General features: G+C 50.1%; 2 long non-coding RNA genes across 2 annotated transcripts in view; one reads left to right on the top strand and one right to left on the bottom strand.

The window, feature by feature from the left end:
- Positions 1 to 21,101, top strand: part of LOC129019360 (uncharacterized) — a 43,605-nt gene that overhangs the window by 11,482 nt on the left and 11,022 nt on the right. The gene's annotated exons all lie outside the window — the stretch shown is intronic.
- On the bottom strand, positions 5,911 to 17,965 carry LOC129019361 (uncharacterized). The gene is made up of 2 exons (XR_008495619.1): positions 17,689 to 17,965; positions 5,911 to 6,413 (listed from the first exon to the last, which is right to left on the bottom strand). It is a non-coding gene; the product is annotated as an uncharacterized LOC129019361 (long non-coding RNA).

Raw genomic sequence — 21,101 nt, 5'->3', positions numbered from 1 at the left:
AGTGAGAGGTCAGATTTGTCTCCAAAATAGGCCTTGACATCGCAGCCCACCTGTTTCTCCATCTCTCGGCTATGGCTACTGTGACCTCCTTTCCCACTGTCCAACACCCGAGCTCCTTTCTGCCGCAGGGCCTTTGCGCTGGCTGCGCCTTCTGGAAATCCTGGCTCCAGACTCGGCGTGGCTGGGGCTTTATTCTTCTCAGGCCTCAGGACAAGCGTCACTTCCTCAGAGCCCACTCCACCCACTCTACCCACAGCAGGTGCTTCAGTGACATCCCTGTATATACTTTCTCCTTCAGAACACTTACTGCACTTACTGCCATCAGCAATGATCTTGCAGCCCGTTGTCCTCTTCCTCCTCTCTTCTCTCTTCTCTTGGACTGTAAGCTCCAGAAGGACATGGAGGTTTATCTGTTTTGTTTCCATTTTTTTTCTTTTTTTTTGAGATGGAGTCTTGCTCTGTCGCCCAGACTGGAGTGCAGTGACACGATCTCTGCTCACTGCAACCTCCGTCTCCTGGATTCAAGTAATTCTCCTGCCTCAGCCTCCTGAGTAGCTGGGATTACAGGCGCCCGCCACCACGCCTGGCTAATTTTTGTATTTTTAGTAGAGACGGGGTTTCACCATGTTGGCCAGGCTGGTATCGAACTGCTGACCTCGTGATCCGCACGCCTTGGCCTCCCAAAGTGCTGGAATTACAGGCGTGAGCCACCGTGCCTGGCCGAGGCACCGTACCTGGCCTCTTTTTACTTTTAGAGACAGGGTATTGCTGTGTTTCTCAGACTGGAGTGCAATGGTGCGATCATGACTCACAGCAGCCTCCATCTTCTGGACTCAAGTGATCCTCCCACCTCAGCCTCCTGAGTGGCTGGGGTTACAGGCCTGAGCCAGCCCCATTCTGTCTTCTGTGTACTCTAAACCTAGAGCAATGATCTAGGTTTGCTCCATATACAGAGTAGGTGCTCAATAAATGTTGCATGAATACATGGACGACGAGTTCTAGCTGGGAAATGGCAGCTGGGAAAAGTGGGTTGTGGAGGAGAATTTAAGAGATGAGAGCTGTTTCCGAAACTCCTGGGGGCCCCAGGCCCTCCGGGTTGGGGAGAAACGGGGGCGACCGTCCACTTCCCCGGGAGTCGCACGCACCTCCCCTTGGAGGCCCACAGGTGGCGCTCGCTCCCCGCGCTGCAGTGGCGGGAAGCGGAGGTGGAAAAACCCGAGATTTAGCCGCGTCCCCGGTCTGGCTGCTGGGGTCAGTTCCTGGCCCGGATTTGGACGGCAAGCCCTGGGATCCTGCTTGGGGTCCTACCTCCTGGTAGAGGGGCTTTTTGGTCAAACGAGGGGGATCTGAGAAGAGTGGGGGTGGTGGGCTGCAGGGTCCGGGCAGCTGAGGGCTTCCCTCCGTCTGTCCAGGTATGCTCTGATTCCCCCAGTCCCAAAACTAGTTCAGCAGCTCCATGCCTGGGGGAGGGGGGAACGCACTTGCCATGTTCGTGTTCTGCCTTAACTTTATATAGGTTAGAGCTGGGCGCAGCGCTTGGTGTCAGTGGGTCCTGGGTGCACATTTGTGGAACGGTGAATGGGTGAATCCCCGTTTTACAGATGGGGAAACTGAGGCTCAAGGAGGCGATGCGGCTCACCCAGGTTCATAGAACCAGAAAATGGCAAGGCTGGGATTGGAGACACCAGGCCTGTGTGAGTCCAGAGTCAGCCCATTTTGTTTGTTTGTTTGTTTGAGACATGGTTTTGCTCTGTCACCCAGGCTGGAGTGCAGTGGCAGGATCTTGGCTCAATGCAACCTCTGCCTCCTGGGTTCAAGCCATCTCCTGCCTCGGACTCCCGAGTAGCTGGGATTACAGGCACGCACCACCACGCCCAGCTAATTTTTTGTATTTTTAGTAGTTTCACCATGTTGACCAGGCTGGTCTCAAACTCCTGACCTCAAGTGATCTGCCCGCCTCAGCTTCCTAAAGTGCTGGGATTACAGGCGTGATGCTTGGCCAAGAGTCAGCCAATGTTTAGAAAACAATGTATGTTTAAAAAACTGTATTTGGCCGGGCGTGGTGGCTCACGCCTATAATCCCAGCACTTTGGGAGGCTGAGGCGGGTGAATTACTGGAGGTCAGGATTTCAAGACCAGCCTGGCCAACATGGCGAAACCCCGTCTCTACTAAAAATACAAAATTAGCTGGGCGTGGTGGCGTGCGCCTGTAATCCGGGTTACTCGGGGGGCTGAGGCAGGAGAATCGTTTGAATCCGGGAAGCAGAGGTTGCAGTGAGCCGAGGTCGTGCCATTGCACTCCAGTCTGGGCAAAAAAAGCAAAACTTTGTCTCAAAAAAACAAACAAACAACAACAACAAGAAAAATTGTATTTTATTTATTGCAGAGACGAGAAGTCTCGCCATGTTGCCCGGGCTGGTCTCCAACTCTTGGGCTCAAGACATCCTCCTGCTTCGGGCTCCCTCAGTGCTGAGATTTCAGGTGAGCACTACCTGGCCCAGCCTAAAAACATTTTTCAATGGATTTTCTAGTTACCCAAAGTGATACAGGATTCCCTCTGGGAAGCTAAAGTCCTTCCTGTCCCTCCTTATCTCAACTCCGAGATGATGGTGGGGAGGGTCTCCTTTCATCCTGCCCTCTTTGCCTTCAAAAGCGTGTCTACACGTGCCTAAGGGGTCTCTGGGTTTCTAGCTGGGTCATAAACTTCTCCTGTCTGGGCTGGGCACAGTGGCTCATGCCAGTAATCCCAGCACTTTGGGAGGACAAGGTGGGAGGATCACTTAAGGTCAGGAGTTCAAGACCAGCCTGGTCAACATGGTGTGACCCTGTCTCTACTAAAAATACAAAAATTAGCTGGGTGTGGTGGCAGATGCCTGTAGCTACTTGGGAGGTTGAGGCATGAGAATCGTTTGAACCCAGGAGGCAGAGGTTGCAGTGAGCTGAGATGGTGCCACTGCACTCCAGCCTGGGCAACAGAGCAAGACTCCATTTCAAAAAACAAAAACACAACAACAAAAAACTTACCCTGTCTGGGCCTCAGTTGCCTCATCTGTAAAATGGTTTTAATGGTCATTGAACCACTTTCCAGGGTGTCTGTGAGTTGCACAAAAAGCTGGTCTGGGCAGGGCCCCACACCTGGGTGGAATTGGGGGTCTCCTCTGGTGGTCTATACATCTTGGTAGGAAAACACAACAGGTGTGGATGATCCTGCTGTTTCCTTAGTTCAAGGGCTTGGTACACAGTGGGTATGTGTGGTCTAATGCTGCCGGTGCACCCACTGTGTGTCTGCATTTGAATAATGTGTGTGCACTGAGCTGTTTCCACGTGGGGCCCAGTGGCTTCCCGTAGACCGGGGTTTCTCAACCTCAGCACTCTTGACATTTGGGGCCACATCATTTTTTGCTCTGGGGGACTGTTCTGTGCCTTGTAGGATTTTTTTTTTTTTTTTTTTTCTTTTTTTTTTTTTTGCAGGGGAGATGAGGTCTTGCTATGTTGCCCAGGCTGGCCTTGGACTCCTGGCCTCAAGTGATCCTCCTGCCTTGACTTCCCAAAGTGCTGGGATCACAGGCCTTAGCCACCTTGCCCAGTCCCTTCTAAGACATTGAGCGTCCCTGAACTGGACCCACTAAATGCCAGGTGTACCCCTGCCCCCATTTTTTTTTTTTTTTTTTTTTTGAGATGGAGTCTCACTCTGTTGCCCAGGCTGGAGTGAGGTGGAATGATCTTGGCTCACTGCAACCTCTGCCTCCCAGGTTCAAGAGATTCCCCCACCTCAGCCTCTCGAGTAGCTGGGATTACAGGCACTCACCACCACACCTGGCTAATTTTTGTATTTTTAGTAGAGATGGGATTTTCCCCATATTGGCCATGCTGGTCTCGAACTCCTCACCTCAAGTGATCCGCCCACTTTGATCTCCCAAAGTGCTGGGGTTACAAGTGTGAGTCACTGTGTCTGGCCCCCTGCCCCAATTTTACAGCCAGAAATACCTTCAGACATTGCCAAATGTCTCCTGGGTGACAGAGTTACCTTCATTGAGACCCATAGCTGCGTACACTTCTGGGAGGTACACATACAGGTCAGAAACAGACCCTGATAGAGGATTGGAGGGCAAGTGGTTTATTTGGGAAGTGAACACAGGAAACCTGGGGAGGGGAGAAGAGAGATGACAAGGGATATCAAACAGGTTGTCACTACGGAAAACTGGAGCCTGATCCCTCCAGGGGTCTCTGGGAGACTGTGGATTAGGCATCTGCTGGGGAGGGAACTGGGGTATTTATCTACCAACTCATTCCATTTCTGGCTCAGGGCTACTCCCAGGGATGTTAATTTCCCCCACTCTGTCTCCTGTTCAAGTACACTGAAGTGATCAGGTCCCAGATATGGCCAGAGTCCAGTGGGACATCTCTGTAGTGGTTTCTCTTCCTTTTTGTGCGAGCCCACCCGGGCTTTTGTCTCTTCGGGCTGTGCGAGCCCACCCGGATGTCTGCAGCCGGCTGTGTGTATATTTGGTGTGCCAGTGTGTGTTTATCTGCCATGCATGTGTTTGCGTCTGTATTTATCTGGCACAAGTGTGCTTGTCTTTGTTTTCCCTTCTGCTCCATCTCCACGAATGTAGGGGAAACTTCTGTTTTTAATCAGGGGCCAGGGAACTGTCTTACTGCCACATTAGCAACTGTGTTATTAATGAGGCCGATCGGAAGTGATTTTTCGTACTTGCCCCAAGGTCTGAGTCAAGGTACCATGCCCAAAGCCCTCCCAGAGGGTAGCCTCAAAGCCCTGCCAGCTTCTTGTATGCCCAAGAGGGAAACTGAGGCACAGTCAGGGAAAGGGAGTTAACACCTATTGGAAACTGATTATCTACAAAGCATTTCACTTGCATAAATGCTTAATGAGTTCTTATACCTACTACATATAAGGAAAGGAATTAATGTTCCCATTTACTGATGAGGAAGCTGAGGCTGGGGTGAGGTCCAGAGCTCTTGTGGAAGCTGATGGCTCTGGGGTCTCCAATACCCATTTCTTTGTTCCTTTCAAATGGCAACCATTCTTGTGTGTTTGTGGTGGGAAGGGGACGGGGCAGGGTATCACTCTGTTGCCCAGGCTGGAGTGCAGTGGCACAATCTCAACTCACTGCAACCTCTGCCTCCCGCCTCATGGGTTCAAGAGATTCTCCTGCCTCAGCCTCCCAAGTAGCTGGGATTAGAGGTGTGCGCCACCATGCCTGGCTAATTTTTGTATTTTTGGTAGACACAGGGTTTCACCACGTTGACCAGGCTGGTCTCTGTCACGCGCGTCCGTGTGAAGAGGGTCCACCAAACAGGATTTGTGTGAGCAATTAAGCTTTTTTTGGGTGCAGGCAGGGCTGAGTCCGAAAAGAGAGTCAGCAAAGGGTGATGGGATTATCATTAGTTCTTATAGGTTTGGGATAGGTGGTGGAGTTAGGTGCAATTTTTTTTTTTTTTTTTTTTTTTCTGAGACAGAGTCTTGCTCTGTCGCCCAGGCTGGAGTGCAGTGGCACGATCTCGGCTCACTGCAAGCTCCACCTCCCAGGTTCACGCCATTCTCCTGGCTCAGCCTCCCGAGTAGCTGGGACTACAGGCGCCCACCACCACGCCTGGTTAATTTTTTGTATTTTTAGTAGAGACGGGGTTTCACCATGTTAGCCAGGATGGTCTCGATCTCCTGACCTCATGATCCGCCCGCCTCGGCCTCCCAAAGTGCTGGGATTACAGGCGTGAGCCCCCGCGCCCGGCCAGAGCAATTTTTTTGCAGGCAAGGGGTGGATCATACAAAGTACCTTCTCAAGATGGGCAGGGAGAATATTACAATCTACCTTCTCAAGGGTGGGGAGGGTGTATCCTACAAAGTACATTCATAAGGGCGGGGGAATATCACAAAGTACATTATCTCAAGGGCGAGGAGGGTATATTGTCACAAAGTCAATTTAGCAGTTATGGTTGGGCAGGAACAAATCACAATGGCGGAATGTCATCAGTTAAGGCAGGAGCTGGCTATTTTCACTTCTTTTGTGGATCTTCAATTGCTTCAGGCCATCTGGATGTATACACGCAGGTCACAGGGGATATGATGGCTTAGCTTGGCTCAGAGGCCTGACGGTCTCAAACTCCTGACCTCAAGTTATCCACCTGCCTTGGCCTCCCAAAGTGCTGGGATTACAGGCATGAACCACCATGCCTGGCCTCAAATGGCAACCATTCTTAAAGCTCTCCATGACTGTTGGTGCTCAGCAGTGCCTCAGTTTCCCCTTCTGGTCACCATGAGTCCTTCCCAGCAAACCAGCCGTCAGCAAACCAGCCCTCGGGTGTCTGAAGAATCCCTGCTGCTTGGCAGGGTGCCAGGGTTCTCGTACTTTCCTCCTGTGGATGCTGCAGGCCCAGGGGCCTGGCTGGCTCTGTGAACACAGATATTAATTAGCATTCATTAATAACCCCCTGTGTGGTGAGAGCGGCTCTGGTGGATCCTCGGGCTCTGAAATACCTAGAAGCTGACTGGGGTCCCCAGAGCGTGGCAGTTGCTGCCTGGACCAAGAGCATGGCCTATGGGCAGTGCCACCTGAAACGTCTTTTTTCATTTTTTTGAGATGCGGTCTCGCCATGTTGCCCAGGCCGGTCTCGAACTCCTGACCTTGTGATCTGCCTGCCTCAGCTTCTCAAAGTGCTGGGATTACAGGTGTGAGCCACCACGCCCGGCCTGCCTGGAAGGTCTTAACCAGTCAGGGCTTCTCCCTGGCCCAGTCCTGGGGGACTAGGCTGCAGTCCCTGTTTCTTCCTATGGCTATGGAACATTTGTGCTGAAAGAGACCCTCACTCCAACGCCCAGGAGATGGAGCCCATGGTCCCCCAGAGGGTCCCATGGTCAGCTACCGAGGCTCAAGTCCCTGCTCTGGCACCCACCTGACCTCAGGCAAGTTGCTTACCCATTCCTTGCCTCCGTTTCCTGATCTATAACATGAAGGTATTTTCTGCCTTGCAAGGTTGTTGGAATACATAAATGACCATGTGCATTTCATGTCATATACACGTAGGGGCTCAACAGCCACTGAGACCAGCTCTGCCTCTTACCAGCAGTGTGATCTGCTCACAGGGAATCCATGTACCTGGGTATCAGTTTTCTGTCTGTAAAATGGGGCTATCGACCAGGCGCGGTGGTTCACACCTGTAATCCCAGCACTTTGGGAGGCCAAGGCCGGCAGATCACCAGAGGTCAGGAGTTGGAGACCAGCCTGGCCGCCAACATGGCGAAACCCTGTCTCTACTAAAAATACAAAAATTACCCGGGCATGGTGGCACTTGCCTGTAGTCCCAGCTACTCAGGAGGCTGAGGCAGGAGAATCACTTGAACCCGGGAGGCAGAAGTTGCAGTGAGCCGAGATCGCGCCATTTCACTCCAGCCGGGTGACAGAGCAAGACTGTGTCTCGGGGAAAAAAAAAAAAAAAAAAAAAAAAAAGATATGTTGATTCAGGTGCGGTGGCTCATGCCTGTTCCCAGGCTATAATTTGAATTTTGAGAGGCTGAGGCAGGAGGATTGCTTGAGTCCAGGAATTTGAGGTTGGTCTCGGCAACATAGCAAGACCCTATCTCTATTAAAAACAAACAAACAACAAAAAACAGAAGGCTGAGTGTAGTGGCTCATGCCTATAATCCCAGCATTTTGGGAGGCTGAGGCGGGTGGATTGCTTGAGGTCAGGAGTTTGAGACCAGCCTAGGCAACATGGTGAAACCCCGTCTCTACCAAAAATACAAAAATTAGCCGGGTATGTTGGATGCAGGAGGCTGAGGCACAAGAATTACTTGAACCCAGGAGGCAGAGGTTGCAGTGAGTGATCATGTCACTGCACTCCAGCCTGGGCGACAGAGCAAGACTGTCTCAAAAAAAAATATGAAGTCCTAACCCCCGGTTCTCCTGAATGAATTATTTAGAAACAGGGTCTTTGCAGATGTAATCAGTTAAGTTAATGTGAGGTCACATTGGATTAGGGTGGGCTCTAAATCCAATACGGCTGGTGTCTTTATTTATTTATTTAATTAATTAATTTATTTTTTAGACAGGGTCTTGCCCTGTTGCCCAGGCTGGAGTGCAGTGGTGCAATCATAGCTCACTGCAGCCTCAACATCCAGGGCTCAGGGGATCCTCCCACCTCAGTCTCCCAAGTAGCTAAGACTACAGGTGAGCACCACCATGCTTGGCTAATTTTGTATATTGTTTTGTAGAGACGGGGTTTTGCTATGTTGCCCAGGCTGGTCTTGAACCCCTGGGCTCAAGCGATCCTCCTACTTTGGCCTCCCAAAGTGCTGGGATTACATGCGTGAACTACTGTACCTGGCTGCACTTCACTTTTTTTTTTTTTTTTGAGACGGAGTCTCACACTGTCACCCAGGCTGGAGTGCAGTGGTGCAATCTTGGCTCACTGCAACCTCCGCCTCCCAGGTTCAAGCGATTCTCCTGTCTCAGCCTCCTGAGTAGCTGGGACTACAAGCGCATACCACTGAGCCCAGCTAATTTTTATATTTTTAGTAGAGACGGGGTTTTGCCATGTTGGCCAGGCTGGCCTCAAACTCCTGACCTCAAGTGATCCATCTGCCTCAGCCTCCCAGAGTGCTGGGATTACAGACATGAGCCATTGCACTTGGCCTGCACTTCACGTTTTAATGCACTCTGCCAAGCTGCTCCCCAAAAGTGCTGTGCACGTTACACTCCCTTCCAAATGGAACCTTTCTAAGAATTTATTTCACATATAGGTCATAGCTGCCCAGCGATGCTGCATTCTGGTCATAATAGTGGTTTTGTCCAGAGTGAGAGAGGTGCGGAGGCTTTCTTTATTTTGTTTTATTTTATTTTTTAAAAGATGGGGTCTCTCTCTGTCACTCAGGCTGGAGAGCAGTGGTGCGATCATAGCTCACTGCAGCCTCAAACTCCTGGGCTCAAGTGATCCTCCCATCTCAGCCTCCCAAATAGCTGGGCCTATAGGCATGCACTACCATGCTCAGCTAATTCTTTTGTTGTTGTTGTTGTTGTTGTTGTTGAGACGGAGCCTCACTCTGTCGCCCAGGCTGGAGTGCAGTGGCACAATCTCGGCTCACTGCAAGCTCCACCTCCCAGGTTTGTGCCATTCTCCTGCCTCGGCCTCCCAAGTAGCTGGGACTACAGGCGCCTGCCACCGTGCCCTGCTAATTTTGTTTTGTATTTTTAGTAGAGACGGGGTTTCACCATGTTAGCCAGGATGGTCTCAATCTCCTGACTTTGTGATCCACCCACCTCGGCCTCCCAAAGTGCTGGGATTACAGGCGTGAGCCACCATGCCCGGCCAATTCTTTTTTTTAGGGGTGGGACCTCACTATGGTACCCAGGCTGGTCTTTTTTTTTTTTTTTTTTTTTTTGACGTGGAGTCTCGCTTTGTTGCCCAGACTGGAGTGCAGTGACATGATCTCGGCTCACTGCAGCCTCTGCTTCCTGGATTCAATTGATTCTCGTGCCTCAGCTTCTCAACTAGCTGGAACTACAGGCATGAGCCACCATGCCCAGCTAACTTTTGTGTTTTTAGTAGAGATGAGGTTTCACCATGTTGGCCAGGCCGGTCTTGAACTCCTGGCCTCAAATGATCCTCCTGCCTCTGCCTCGCAAAGCACTGGATTACGGGCATGAGCCACCGTGCCTGGCCTTGCAGAGGCTTTCTTAACCTGTTCCTTGGGTGTTGAGTCCCTCTCTGAGATGTGGTTTGCCTGAACTCCAAAGGGGCTGGGAGATCTAGGATATGGTTGATCTGAGAGATGATCTCAGTAAGCATGGGTAGGGGAAAAGGGGAGTGAGGAAGGGAAGGGCAGGTAGCCAATGAAGGGTGTTTATGAGCCAGTTTCCACTGTGGGCAACTCAATTATGCTGGAGAATGCTGAAACCAAATAGAACACACTCTTCAGAGGGTGCCCACCTAGGGGCGAGGGAGCTGGGATATTTATCCACCAACTCCCATCAGCCATTGCTCAAGGTATGCTCCAGGAGAGTGTTTGTTCTCCATACTTTCCACCCACTCGGCAGCCAGACCACTTCTCAGGAGCTGGTTCTTAGAAGCTGTGGGGTCAGCGTGCCCAGGAGTGCGTGCGGGACGTGACTGGGTGTTGACATTCTGGGGAGGGGGAGACAGAGGATAAAAAGAACAAATAAAGCATAGAGCATGTTCAAAGGGGGCTGGGCGCAGTGGCTCACACCTGTAGTCCCAGAACTTTGGGAGGCCAAGGCAGGCGGATCTCTTGGGATCAGGAGTTTGAGACCAGCCTGGCCAACCTGGTGAAACCCCCTCTCTACTAAAAAAAATACAAAAATTAGCCAGGTGGTGGTGCGTGCCTGTAATCCCAGCTACTCAGGAGGCTGAGGTGGGAGAATCGGTTGAACCCGGGAGGCGGAGGTTGCAGTGAGCCGAGATCGCGCACCCGCACCCCAGCCTGGGCGACAGAGTAAGACTCTGTCTCAACAAAACAAAACAAAACAAACCAAAAACAAAAAGGGGTCAGTGTTGGGGAAAAAAAGAAAATTAGACCAGCCCAAGATAAGGCGAAGAGGCTGTGGGGGAAGGTTCTTAGCATCCAACTTGGCACCCAGTAGGCAACAATAAATGTTCTGTTGCTTCTCTCTGATCCATGGGGTGAAGGAGAGAGAGAGAGAGAATGCCCTGGTGTAGTGGGAGCCTGGGCAGGGGAGGAGGAACGTGGGGAGGGAGCCAGTGTTAATGATGCTGAAAAGTAATCGGCCCTTCTCTCTGGGAGGCGGTGAAACTCTAATTAGAATGAAAATGTAGTTTAATGAGGATGAAAACGGTAATTGTGCCAGGCAGCGCAGTTCAGAAGTGTCGCTTTCCCTTGGGGCACCTTGCCGGCCTCTGAGGCTCTGGGCATGGGTGAGAAGGACTCAGAACTGGGAAGGCAGGGGATTGTCAGTGCCTCAGTTTCCCCCCAAAGGGTCCTCCCGCTGGCATGGGGTAAAGAGCCTGTGTAGAGCCCCACGTGCCCCTGGGGCTGGTTCCAGGTACCCAGAGCAACATTTTTCCATCCCACACTTTATTCCTATTAATAATACAACCATCCGTGGAACCATATCAGTGATGCCATTTATTGAGTGCCTACTATGTGCCAGGTACCATTCTAACCCCTTCACAGATGCTAACTGAGGTAATCCTTAAAATTACCCTCATTTTACAGATGGGAACACTGAGGCACAGATAAACCATAGACCCTGGTAGGGATATTTTAAAGAGTGGGTGAGGGCCGGGCGTGGTGGCTCATACCTGTAATCCCAGCACTTTGGGAGGCCGAAGCAGGTGGATCACTTGAAGTCAGGAGTTCGAGACCAGCCTGAAAAACATGGCAAAACCCCATCTCTACCAAAAATACAAACATTAGCCGGATGTAGTGGTGCATGCTTGTAGTCCCAGCTACTTGGGAGGCTGAGGCAGGAGAATAGCTTGAACTCGGGAGGCGGAGGTTGCAGTGAGCCGAGACTTTGCCACTGCACTCCAGCCTGGATGACAGAGAAGGACTCCATCTCAAAAAAAAAAAAAAAAAAAAAAAAAATAGTGGGTGAGGAGAAAGGTGGAATACGGTAGCCAGGTGCCTCCTTCTTTCTTTTTTTATTTTATTTTCTTTCTTTCTTTTTTTTTTTGAGACGGTCTTGCTCTGTTGCCCAGGCTGGAGTGAAGTGGTGTGATCTTGGCTCACTGCAACCTTCGCCTGCTGAGTTCAAGCGATTCTCGTGCCTCAGCCTCTTGAGTAGCTGGTATTACAGGCATACACGACCACACCCGGCTGATTTTTGTGTTTTTAGTAGAGATGGGGTTTTGCCATGTTGATCAGGCTGGTCTTGAACTCCTGGCCTCAAGTGATTTGCCTGCCTCGGCCTCCTAAAGTGCTGGGATTACAGGAGTGAGTCATTGCGCCCGGCCATCCTTCTTTCTTTAACCAGGTGGGTGCTGGGGGCATGAAGGAATTGCCAGCCATTGAGGCCAGGGGATCTTCTCCCTCCTCCTCCCCCTGGCCCAGGTTCCTCACTATTTCGGTTCTTCACTTCTCTTTAATGCTCTAATCACGCCTCTCTCTTTAATGCTCTAATCATGCCTCTCTCTTTAATGCTCTAATCACGCCTCTCCACTCAAAGGTGGGCGTGGCTAGACAATTGGTGGGCGTAGCTAGATGAGAGGGCGTGCTTTATGTACAATGTACATGGTTTGATACACAGTGGGCGTGGCTAGAAGCGCATTCTGCGTGGCACAATTTACCAACCCATCTTAACTTGGAGGAATTAGAAACTGGAGCCATAGCAGTGAACTACAGAACCCAGACACAAAGCCGTGGCTTCTGGCTCCAGGGCCTGAGCTTTCTTGCCATGGAAAGCTGAAGGATTCTTCAAGTGTTCTGGGTAAGACTGAGGTTCATAAGACCTCAAAGTCTCTGCTTTTGTTTCTGGAGGAACCACCAATAAAATACAACCTGCAGTGAGGCCTAGACAGAAGAGAAATGTTCATTGAGGCCAGTTGGGCAATAAAAGGAGATCTAGCTGGACTTTCAAAGGAGTCCCAGATCAGAGGACATGGCCAGCCTGGGCAACATAGTGAGACCCCATCCCTACAAAAATAATTTTTAAAAATTTATCTGGGCATGGTGGCACGCACCTGTAGTCCCAGCTACTCAGGAGGCTGAGGCAGGAGGATGGCTTGAGCCCAGGAGGTTAAGGCTGCAGTGATTGTGGTGAGCTATGATGGTGCCACTGCATTCCAGCCTGGGCAACAGAGTGAGGCTCTATCTCAAGAAAAAAAAGGAAAAAAAAAGATCGGGGAGATTAGATTGTTTGCCACGTATATGGCAGACAAATCATTAAGAGCCTTAATATACAAAAAGCACATATGAATCAATAAGAAAAAAAGAAAAGACAAACATCCCAAATGTGAAATTGGCACAGGGCTTGAATAGGGGGTTCATAAAGGAGTGAGATAGCTTAACAAACCTCTGTAAAGATGCTCAATCTGACCGTTCAGCTAAAGAATCACTTTTCCTTGTCAAGCTTATGAGTGTGTGTGAAGTTTTGGGAATGCACACTTGAGCACGGTCATGGGAGTTTAAATTGACACAACTTTCTTTTTTTTTTATTTTTTGAGACAGGGTCTAACTACGTCACCTATGCAGGAGTGCAGTAGCACAATCACGGCTCACTGCAGCCTCAACCTCCTAGGCTTAAGGAATCCTCACACCTCAGCCTGCCAAATAGCTGACTACAGGTACACGTCACCACACCCAGCTAATTTTTTAAAAACTTTTTGTAAGATGGGGTCTCACAACTTGCCCAGGCTGGTCTCAAACTCCTGATCTCAAGTGATCCTCCCTCCTCGGCCACCCAAAGTGTTAGGATTACAGATGTGAGCCACCGCGCCTGGCCACGATACAGCTTTCTTGGGACGGTGTTCTAGATATTAGTATTAAACCTTTAAGTATGTGGATTCTCTGACCCAGCAAATCCACCTCTAGGAATTTATGTCAGGGAGATAATCAGTCAAATAGGCAGAGAACTATAAAGAATAGGCTGGGCACGGTGGCTCACGCCTATAATCCCAGCACTTTGGGAGGCTAAGGCGGGTGGATCACCTGAGGTCAGGAGTTCGAGACCAGCCTGGCCAACATGGTGAAACCCCATCTCTACTAAATATACAAAAATTAGCCGGCATGGTGGCGGGTGCCTGTAATCCTAGCTACTCGGGAGGCTGAGGCAGGAGAATCACTTGAACCTGGGAGGCAGAGGTTGCAGTGAGCGGATGTTGTACCATTGCACTCCAGCCTGGGGCACAAGAGCGAGACTTCGTCTCAAAAAAAGAAAAGGAAAGAATAGCTAACACTGGGTGATTAAGAGCTCTGGAATCAGACAGCCAGAGTTCGAATTCTGGCTTCACCACCTTCAAGCTGTGTGACCTAAGTCATATGGTTTATTATTATGGTTCCCAGATTTTCTCATCGGTAAAATGGGCCTCTCATGAGGACTCCATGAGGCAAAGTGTGTGAAATGCTTAGCCTTCTGCCAGGCACATAGAGGGTGCTTGCTGTTATCATCATTAAGAAAAGCTTTAAAAGAGGCTGGAAACAATGGAGGTACCTGGGCTCTGGGGATTGGCTACATGCATAGTAGAAAATGAAAGTGGGCTGGGCATGGTGGCTCATGCCTGTAATCCCAGCACTTTCGGAGGCCCAGGTGGGAGGATCGCCTGAGCCCAGGAGTTCAAGACCAGCCTGGGCAACATAGCCAGATCCCAACTCTACAAAAACTAAAAAATTAGCCAGGCATGGTGGCACATGTCTGTACTCCCAGCTACTTGGGAGGCTGAGGGGGGAGGATTGCTTGAGCCCAAGGAGGTGGAGGCTGCAGTGAGCCACATATTGCACCACTGCACTCCAACCTGGGTGACGGAATGAGACCCCATCTCAACAAAGAAAAGGAAATTAAAAGCTGGGTGCGGTGGCTGACACCTGTAATCTCAGCACTTTGGGAGGCTGAAGTGGGCAGATCACTTGAGGTCATGAGTTCGAGACCAGCCTGGCCAACATGGTGAAACCCTGTCTCTACTAAAAATACAAAAATTAGCTGGGTGTGTTGGTGGGTGCCTGTAATCCCAGCTACTTGGGAGGCTGAGGCAGGAGAATCGCTTGAACCCAGGAGGTGAAAGTTACAGTGAGCCGAGATCTCGCCACTGCACTCCAGCCTGGGTGATAAGGTGGCTCAGTCTCAAAAAAAAAAAGAAAAGAAAATTCAAGTGCTAAAACTTATATTCATTGACACAGCGTGACCTCTGTGATATATTAATTTAAAAAAAAAAGAAAACCAATTTCAAACATCATATATAACCACATCTTTCAAGCACTTTGATCGTGAATCAAAGAATTAATTTTTTACATTGCAACATAGGCCTTCTACCCAGGTTTAGAACTAAAACAAAAGTTTCAGGAAGTCATAGTCATATTTCTACTGTGCAGTGGGTTCTGATATTTTCTAGTCTCTTTTGTTCCATTTTAAAAGGCTGGTCGTTTTCGCAATTACAGTATTTTTGTCTTTAAGGTTCTGGTTAATGTAACCCAGACTCCCAGTAAAAAGGGTGTCTAGATAGTGACCAAGGAAAGGATGAAGGAAGACAGGGAAAGTGGTATTTCCAATCCACTAGGCTTGATTTTTTTTTTTTTTTTTTTTTGGAGACAGAGTTTCGCTTTTGTAGCCCAGACTGGAGTGCAATGGCATGATCTTGGCTCACTGCAAGCTCCGCCTCCTGGGTTCAAGTGATTCTCCTGCCTCGGCCTCCCAAGTAGCTGGGATTACAGGCATGCACTACCACGCCTGGCTAATTTTTTTCTATTTTTAGTAGAGACGGGATTTCACTATGTCAGTCAGGCTGGTCTCGAACTCCTGACCTCAGGTGATTCAGCGGTCTCAGCCTCCCAAAGTGCTGGGATTACAGGTGTGAGCCACCGGGCCCGGCCTTCTAGCTTGATTTTATTTCCATTAGCGATTGTAGTGTATATGTGTGCATCTGTCATCCCAGCACTTTAGGAGGCCAAGGCAGGCGGATCGCATGAACCCAGGAATTTGAGACCAGCTTGGGCAACATGGTGAAACCCCATCTCTACAAAAAATACAAAAATTAGCCAGGTGCAGTGGCATGCATCTGTAGTCCCAGCTACTGGGGAGGCTGAGGTGGGAGGATCACTTGACCCCAGAAGGTAGAGGCTGCAGTGAACCGTGATCAGGTGCCACTGCACTCCAGCCTGGGCAACAAAGAGAGACCCTGTCTCAAAAAAAAAAAAAAAGTGTATATATCTGAACTCGTGTGTATGTGTGTGTGTGTGTATGTGTGTGTGTGTGTGTTTTCGAGATGGAGTCTTGCTCTTTACCTCAGGCTGGAGTGCAGTGGCGAGATCTCGGTCACTGCAACCTCTGCCTCCCAGGTTCCAGCGATTCTCCTTCCTCAGCCTCCTGAGTAGGTGGGACTATAGGCGCACCACCAAGCCCAGCTAATTTTTTTTTTTTTAAGTAGAGATGGTGTTTCGCCATGTTGGCCAGGGTGGTCTCGAACTCCTGACCTCAGGTGATCCACCAGCCTCCGCCTCTTAAAGTGTTGGGATTATAGGCATGAGCCACCGTGCCCAGCCAATGCGTGTGTCTTTGCATATTGTGTGTATGACCAGGCTGAGACATGTGAGGTGTTTGCTTCAGATTGGCTTTGGGTATATAATTGTTTTTCTTTCTTTCTTTCTTTCTTTTTTTTTTTTTTGTAGAGACAAGGTCTCACTTTGCCACCTAGGCTGGTCTCAAACTCCTTGCTTCAAGCAATCCTCCCACCTCGGCCTCCTGAAGTGCTGGGATGACAGGTGTGAGCCACCATGCTCAGGCCTTGGGTGCATAATTTAAGAGGGTATCAAAAAACTTAGTCATGGAGATAAATATATAATTTAATGCAATATATTTTTAAAAATTAAGCCTGGGTGCAGTGGTTCACACCTGTAATCTTAGTTCTTTGGGGGACCGAGGCAGGTGGGTCACCTGAGGTCAGGAGTTTGAGACCAGGCTGACCAACGTAGTAAAACCCTGTCTCTACTAAAAATACAAAAATTAGCCAGGCATGGTGGCCTGCGCCTGTAATTCCAGCTACTAGGGAGGTTGAGGCATGAGAATCACTTGAACCCAGGAGGCAGAGGTTGCAGTGAGCCGAGATCGTGCCACTGCACTCCAGCCTGGGTGACAGAGGGAGACCCTGTCTCAGGAAACGAAAAAAAAAAAAAAAAGAATGAATCACTCTTTTGCAGCAACATGGATAGAGCTGAAGGCCATTATCTTAAGTGAAACTAACCAGACACAGAAAGTCAAACACTGCATGTTCTCACTCCTAAGTGGGTGCTGAAATCTAAGCACACATGGACATAGAGAATGAAAAGATGAACAATAGAGACTCAGAAGGGTGAGGGGGTGGATGATGAGAAATTTCTTTTTTTTTCTTTCCAAGACAGAGTCTTGCTCTGTCACCCAGGCTGGAGTGCAGTGGCGTGATCTAAGCTCATTGCAACCTCCACCTCCCAGGTTCAAGCAATTCTCCTGCCTCAGCCTCCAGAGTGGCTGGGATTACAGGCTCCAGCCACCACACCCGGCTAATTTTATGTGTGTGTGTGTGTGTGTGTGTGTGTGTGTGTGTGTTTAGTAGAGACGGTGTTTCACCATGTTGGCCGGGCTGGTCACGAACTCCTGACCTCGTGATCTCCCTGCTTTGGCCTCCCAAAGTGCTGGGGTTACAGGTGTGAGTCACCACACCCAGCCTCTTTTTTTTTTTTTTTTTTTTTTGAGACGGAGTCTCGCTCTGTCGCCCAGGTTGGACTGCAGTGGCGCGATCTCAGCTCACTGCAAGCTCCGCCTCCTGGGTTCACGCCATTTTCCTGCCTCAGCCTCCCGAGTAGCTGGGACTACAGGCGTCTGCCACCACGCACGGCTAATTTTTTGTATTTTTAGTAGAGACGGGGTTTCACCGTGTTAGCCAGGATGGTCTCAATCTCCTGACCTTGTGATCCGCCCTTCTGGGCCTCCCAAAGTGCTGGGATTACAGGCGTGAGCCAACACGCCCAGGCTTTTTCTTTTTTTAAATATAGTGATGGGGTCTTACCATGTTGTCCAGGCTGTTCTCAAGCTCCTGGGCTCAAGCGATCCTCCTGTCTTGCCCTCCCAAAGTGCTGGGATTACAGGCCTGAGCCACTGCGCCTGGCCGTGGTAACTCTTGAATGGGGGAAGAGTGGGCACAGACAGGCCCCACAATGGTCCAGCCTCCAAAGCGCAGCCGCCTGGGTCTTCCCCTCCAGCCTCCGGGACACGGGGAATCTCAGTGGCTGAAACTTCTGGGGATAGAGGAGGAGCGGCAACCGGGGAGGGTGAGCCGAGCCCGGCGTGCGGCTGTGGAGGAGGCTCCGCCCGGCTCGGGTCCCCTCCCGGGGGCTGGGCTGGCGGGAAGGGCCCGGGCTGCCGGGCAGGCAGAAACGGAGCCTGGGAGTCTGCTATCGACCGCCTGGGCCGTGGTAGGGAAGCTTTTAGATCTGCCCGCTCGTCCCGAAGGGGGGCAAGGGCGAGGCTCCCCCTCCCCTTAAGAGGGGAGGCCCGGGGGGTTTCCTGTCACCCCCACAGGCCACCCACCAGCAAGGCTTGCAGGCTAGCCTCCGAACTGAGCCCAAAATCCGGTTGCTGGAATTGGAATTACTTTTCCTGGAACTTTATTGAGGGTTAATTTACATGCGGTGAAGTCCCAAGCCTGCGCATATTATTTGCATGCACGACCCCGTGTCCCCACCCCATCAAAGTAAGGAACATTTCCATTCAGACGGCCCAGAAATCAATCTCCCTTCATCCATTCCCCACCCACAGCCACTCCACTGACTTTTTTTTTTTTTTTTTTTGAGATGGAGTTTCGCTCTTGTTGCCCAGGCTGGAGTGCAATGGCACGATCTGGGCTCACCGCAACCTCGGCCTGCCGGGTTCTAGCGATTCTCCTGCCTCAGCCTCCTGAGTAGTTGGGATTACAGGCATGCGCCACCACGCCCAGCTAATTTTTGTATTTTTAGTAGAGACGAGGTTTCACCATGCTGGTCAGGCTGGTCTCAAACTCCCAACCTTAGATGATCCACCCGCCTCAGCCTCCCAAAGCGCTGGGATTACAGGTGTGAGCCACCACGCCCGGCCTGATTTTTCTTTTCTTTTCTTCTTTTGTTTTTGTTTTTGTTTTTGTTTTGTTTGTTTGTTTGTTTTTTGAGACAGAGTCTCGCTCTGTCAGCCAGGCTGGAGTGTAGTAGTGCGATCTCGGCTCACTGCAAGCTCTGCCTCCCGGGTTCATGCCATTCTTCTGCCTCAGCCTCCTAACAAGCTGGGACTACAGGCGCCGGCCACCACGCCCGGCTAATTTTTTTTTTGTATTATTTAGTAGAGACGGGGTTTCATCATGTTAGCCAGGATGGTCTTGATCTCCTGACCTCGTGATCAGCCCGCCTCGGCCTCCCAAAGTGCTGGGATTACAGACGTGAGCCACCGTGCCCGGCCTCTTTTATTTTCTTTTTAGAGACAGGGTCTTGCTCTGTTGCCCAGGCTGGAGTGCAGTGGTGCAGCCATAGCTCACTGCAGACTCTACCTCCTAGGCTCAAGCAGTTCTCCTGTCTCAGCCTCCGAGTAGCTGGAACTACAAGCCCTCACCACCAAGCCCAGCTAATTTTTGTATTTTTTGTAGAGACAGACAGGGTCTTGCTGTTATCCAGGCTGATGTTGAATTCCTGGCCTCAAGCGATCCTCCTGTCTCAGCCTCCCAAAGTGCTGAGATTACAGGTGTGAGCCATAGGTTTGGGCCCACTATCCTGAATTCTTTTTGTGTGTGTGACAGAGTTTCACTCTGTTGCCCAGGCTGGAATGCAGTGGCGCGATCTCAGCTCACTGCACCCTCCACCTCCCAGGGTCAAGAGATTCTCATGTCTCAGCCTCCCAAGTAGCTGAAATTACAGGCACACGCCACCACACCCGGCTAAATTTTGTATTTTTTGTAGAGATGGGGTTTTGACATGTTGGCCAGGCTGGTCTTAAAGTCCTGGCCTCAAGTGATCTGCCCACTTCGGCCTCCCAAAGTGCTGGGATTATAGGCGTGAGTCACTGCACCTGGCTACTATTCTGATTTCTATCACCCTAGATTAGTTGAGCCTTTTGCAAAATTTCAGATAAATAAAATCACACAGTGTGGTCTCTCTTCCACTCAGCATCATGCATTCTGAGATTTATCAACATTGTGTGAATCAGTAGTTGCTTCCTTTTTGTTGCTAAGAATTACTCCATCCTATGGATGGGCCTTAATTTATATTCTCCTGTCTGTAGATATTTTGATTGTTTCCAGTTTTTCAGCAATAATTGAACAAATCTGCTATGAACATTTGCCAACAAGTCTTTATATGGACATATTCTTTGATTTCTCTTGGGTAAATATATAGCAATGGAATTGCTGGGATGAATGGTACGTCTAACTTTATTTTTTTAAATTAATTATTTTATATATTTTTTGAGACGGAGTCTCACTCTGTCACCCAGGCTGGCGTGCAGTGGCATGATCTTGGCTCACCGCAACTCCCACTTCCCTGGGTCAAGCGATTCCCCTGCCTCAGCCTCGTAAGTAGCTGGGATTACAGGTGCCCGCCACCACACCCAGCTAATTTCTTTTGTATTTTTAGTAGAGACGAGGTTTCACCATGTTGGCCAGACTGGTCTCGAACTCCTGACCTCAGGCAATCTGCCTGCCTTGGCCTCCCAAAGTAACTTTATTTTAAAAACTGTTTTCCGGCTAGGCGCGGTGGTTCATGCCTGTAATCCCAGCACTTTGGGAGGCTGAGGCGGGCAGATCATGAGGTCAGGAGATCTAGACGATCCTGGCTGACATGGTGAAACCCCGTCTCTACTAAAAACACAAAAAATTAGCTGGGCGCGGTGGTTCGTGCCTGTAGTCCCAGCTACTCTGGAGGCTGAGGCAAGAGAATCGCTTGAACCTGGGAAGCGGAGGTGGCAGTGAGCGGATATTGTGCTACTGCACCCCAGCCTGGGCAACAGAGCGAGATTCCGTCTTAAAAATAAATAAATAAAAATAAAAACTGTTTTCTAAAGTGGTTGTGCCATTTCACATGCAAACCAGCAGCAGATGAGCAAACTATTCTCCTGCCTCAGCCTCCCGAGTAGCTGGGATTACAGACACGTGCCACCATGCCCAGCTAATTTTTTGTATTTTTAGTAGAGACAGGGTTTCACTATCTTGGCCAGGATGGTCTCACTCTTTTGACCTCGTGATCTGCCTGCCCGCCTCGGCCTCCCAAAGTGCTGGGATTACAGGCATGAGCCACCGCACCCGTCCTTTTTTTTTTTTTTTTTTTTTTTTTTGAGATGGAGTCTCTGTCGCCCAGGCTGGAGTGCAGTGGTGGTGATCTCGGTTCATTACAACCTCCAACTCTCAGGTTTACATGATTCTCCTGCCTCAGCCTCCCGAGTAGCTGGGATTACAGGAGTGTGCCA

The sequence above is a fragment of the Pongo pygmaeus genome, chromosome 20, assembly GCF_028885625.2.
Source record: "Pongo pygmaeus isolate AG05252 chromosome 20, NHGRI_mPonPyg2-v2.0_pri, whole genome shotgun sequence".
Classification (NCBI taxonomy): domain Eukaryota; kingdom Metazoa; phylum Chordata; class Mammalia; order Primates; family Hominidae; genus Pongo; species Pongo pygmaeus.
The sequence above is the reverse complement of the archived record's forward strand: the minus strand, read 5'-3'. Positions and strand labels throughout refer to the sequence as shown.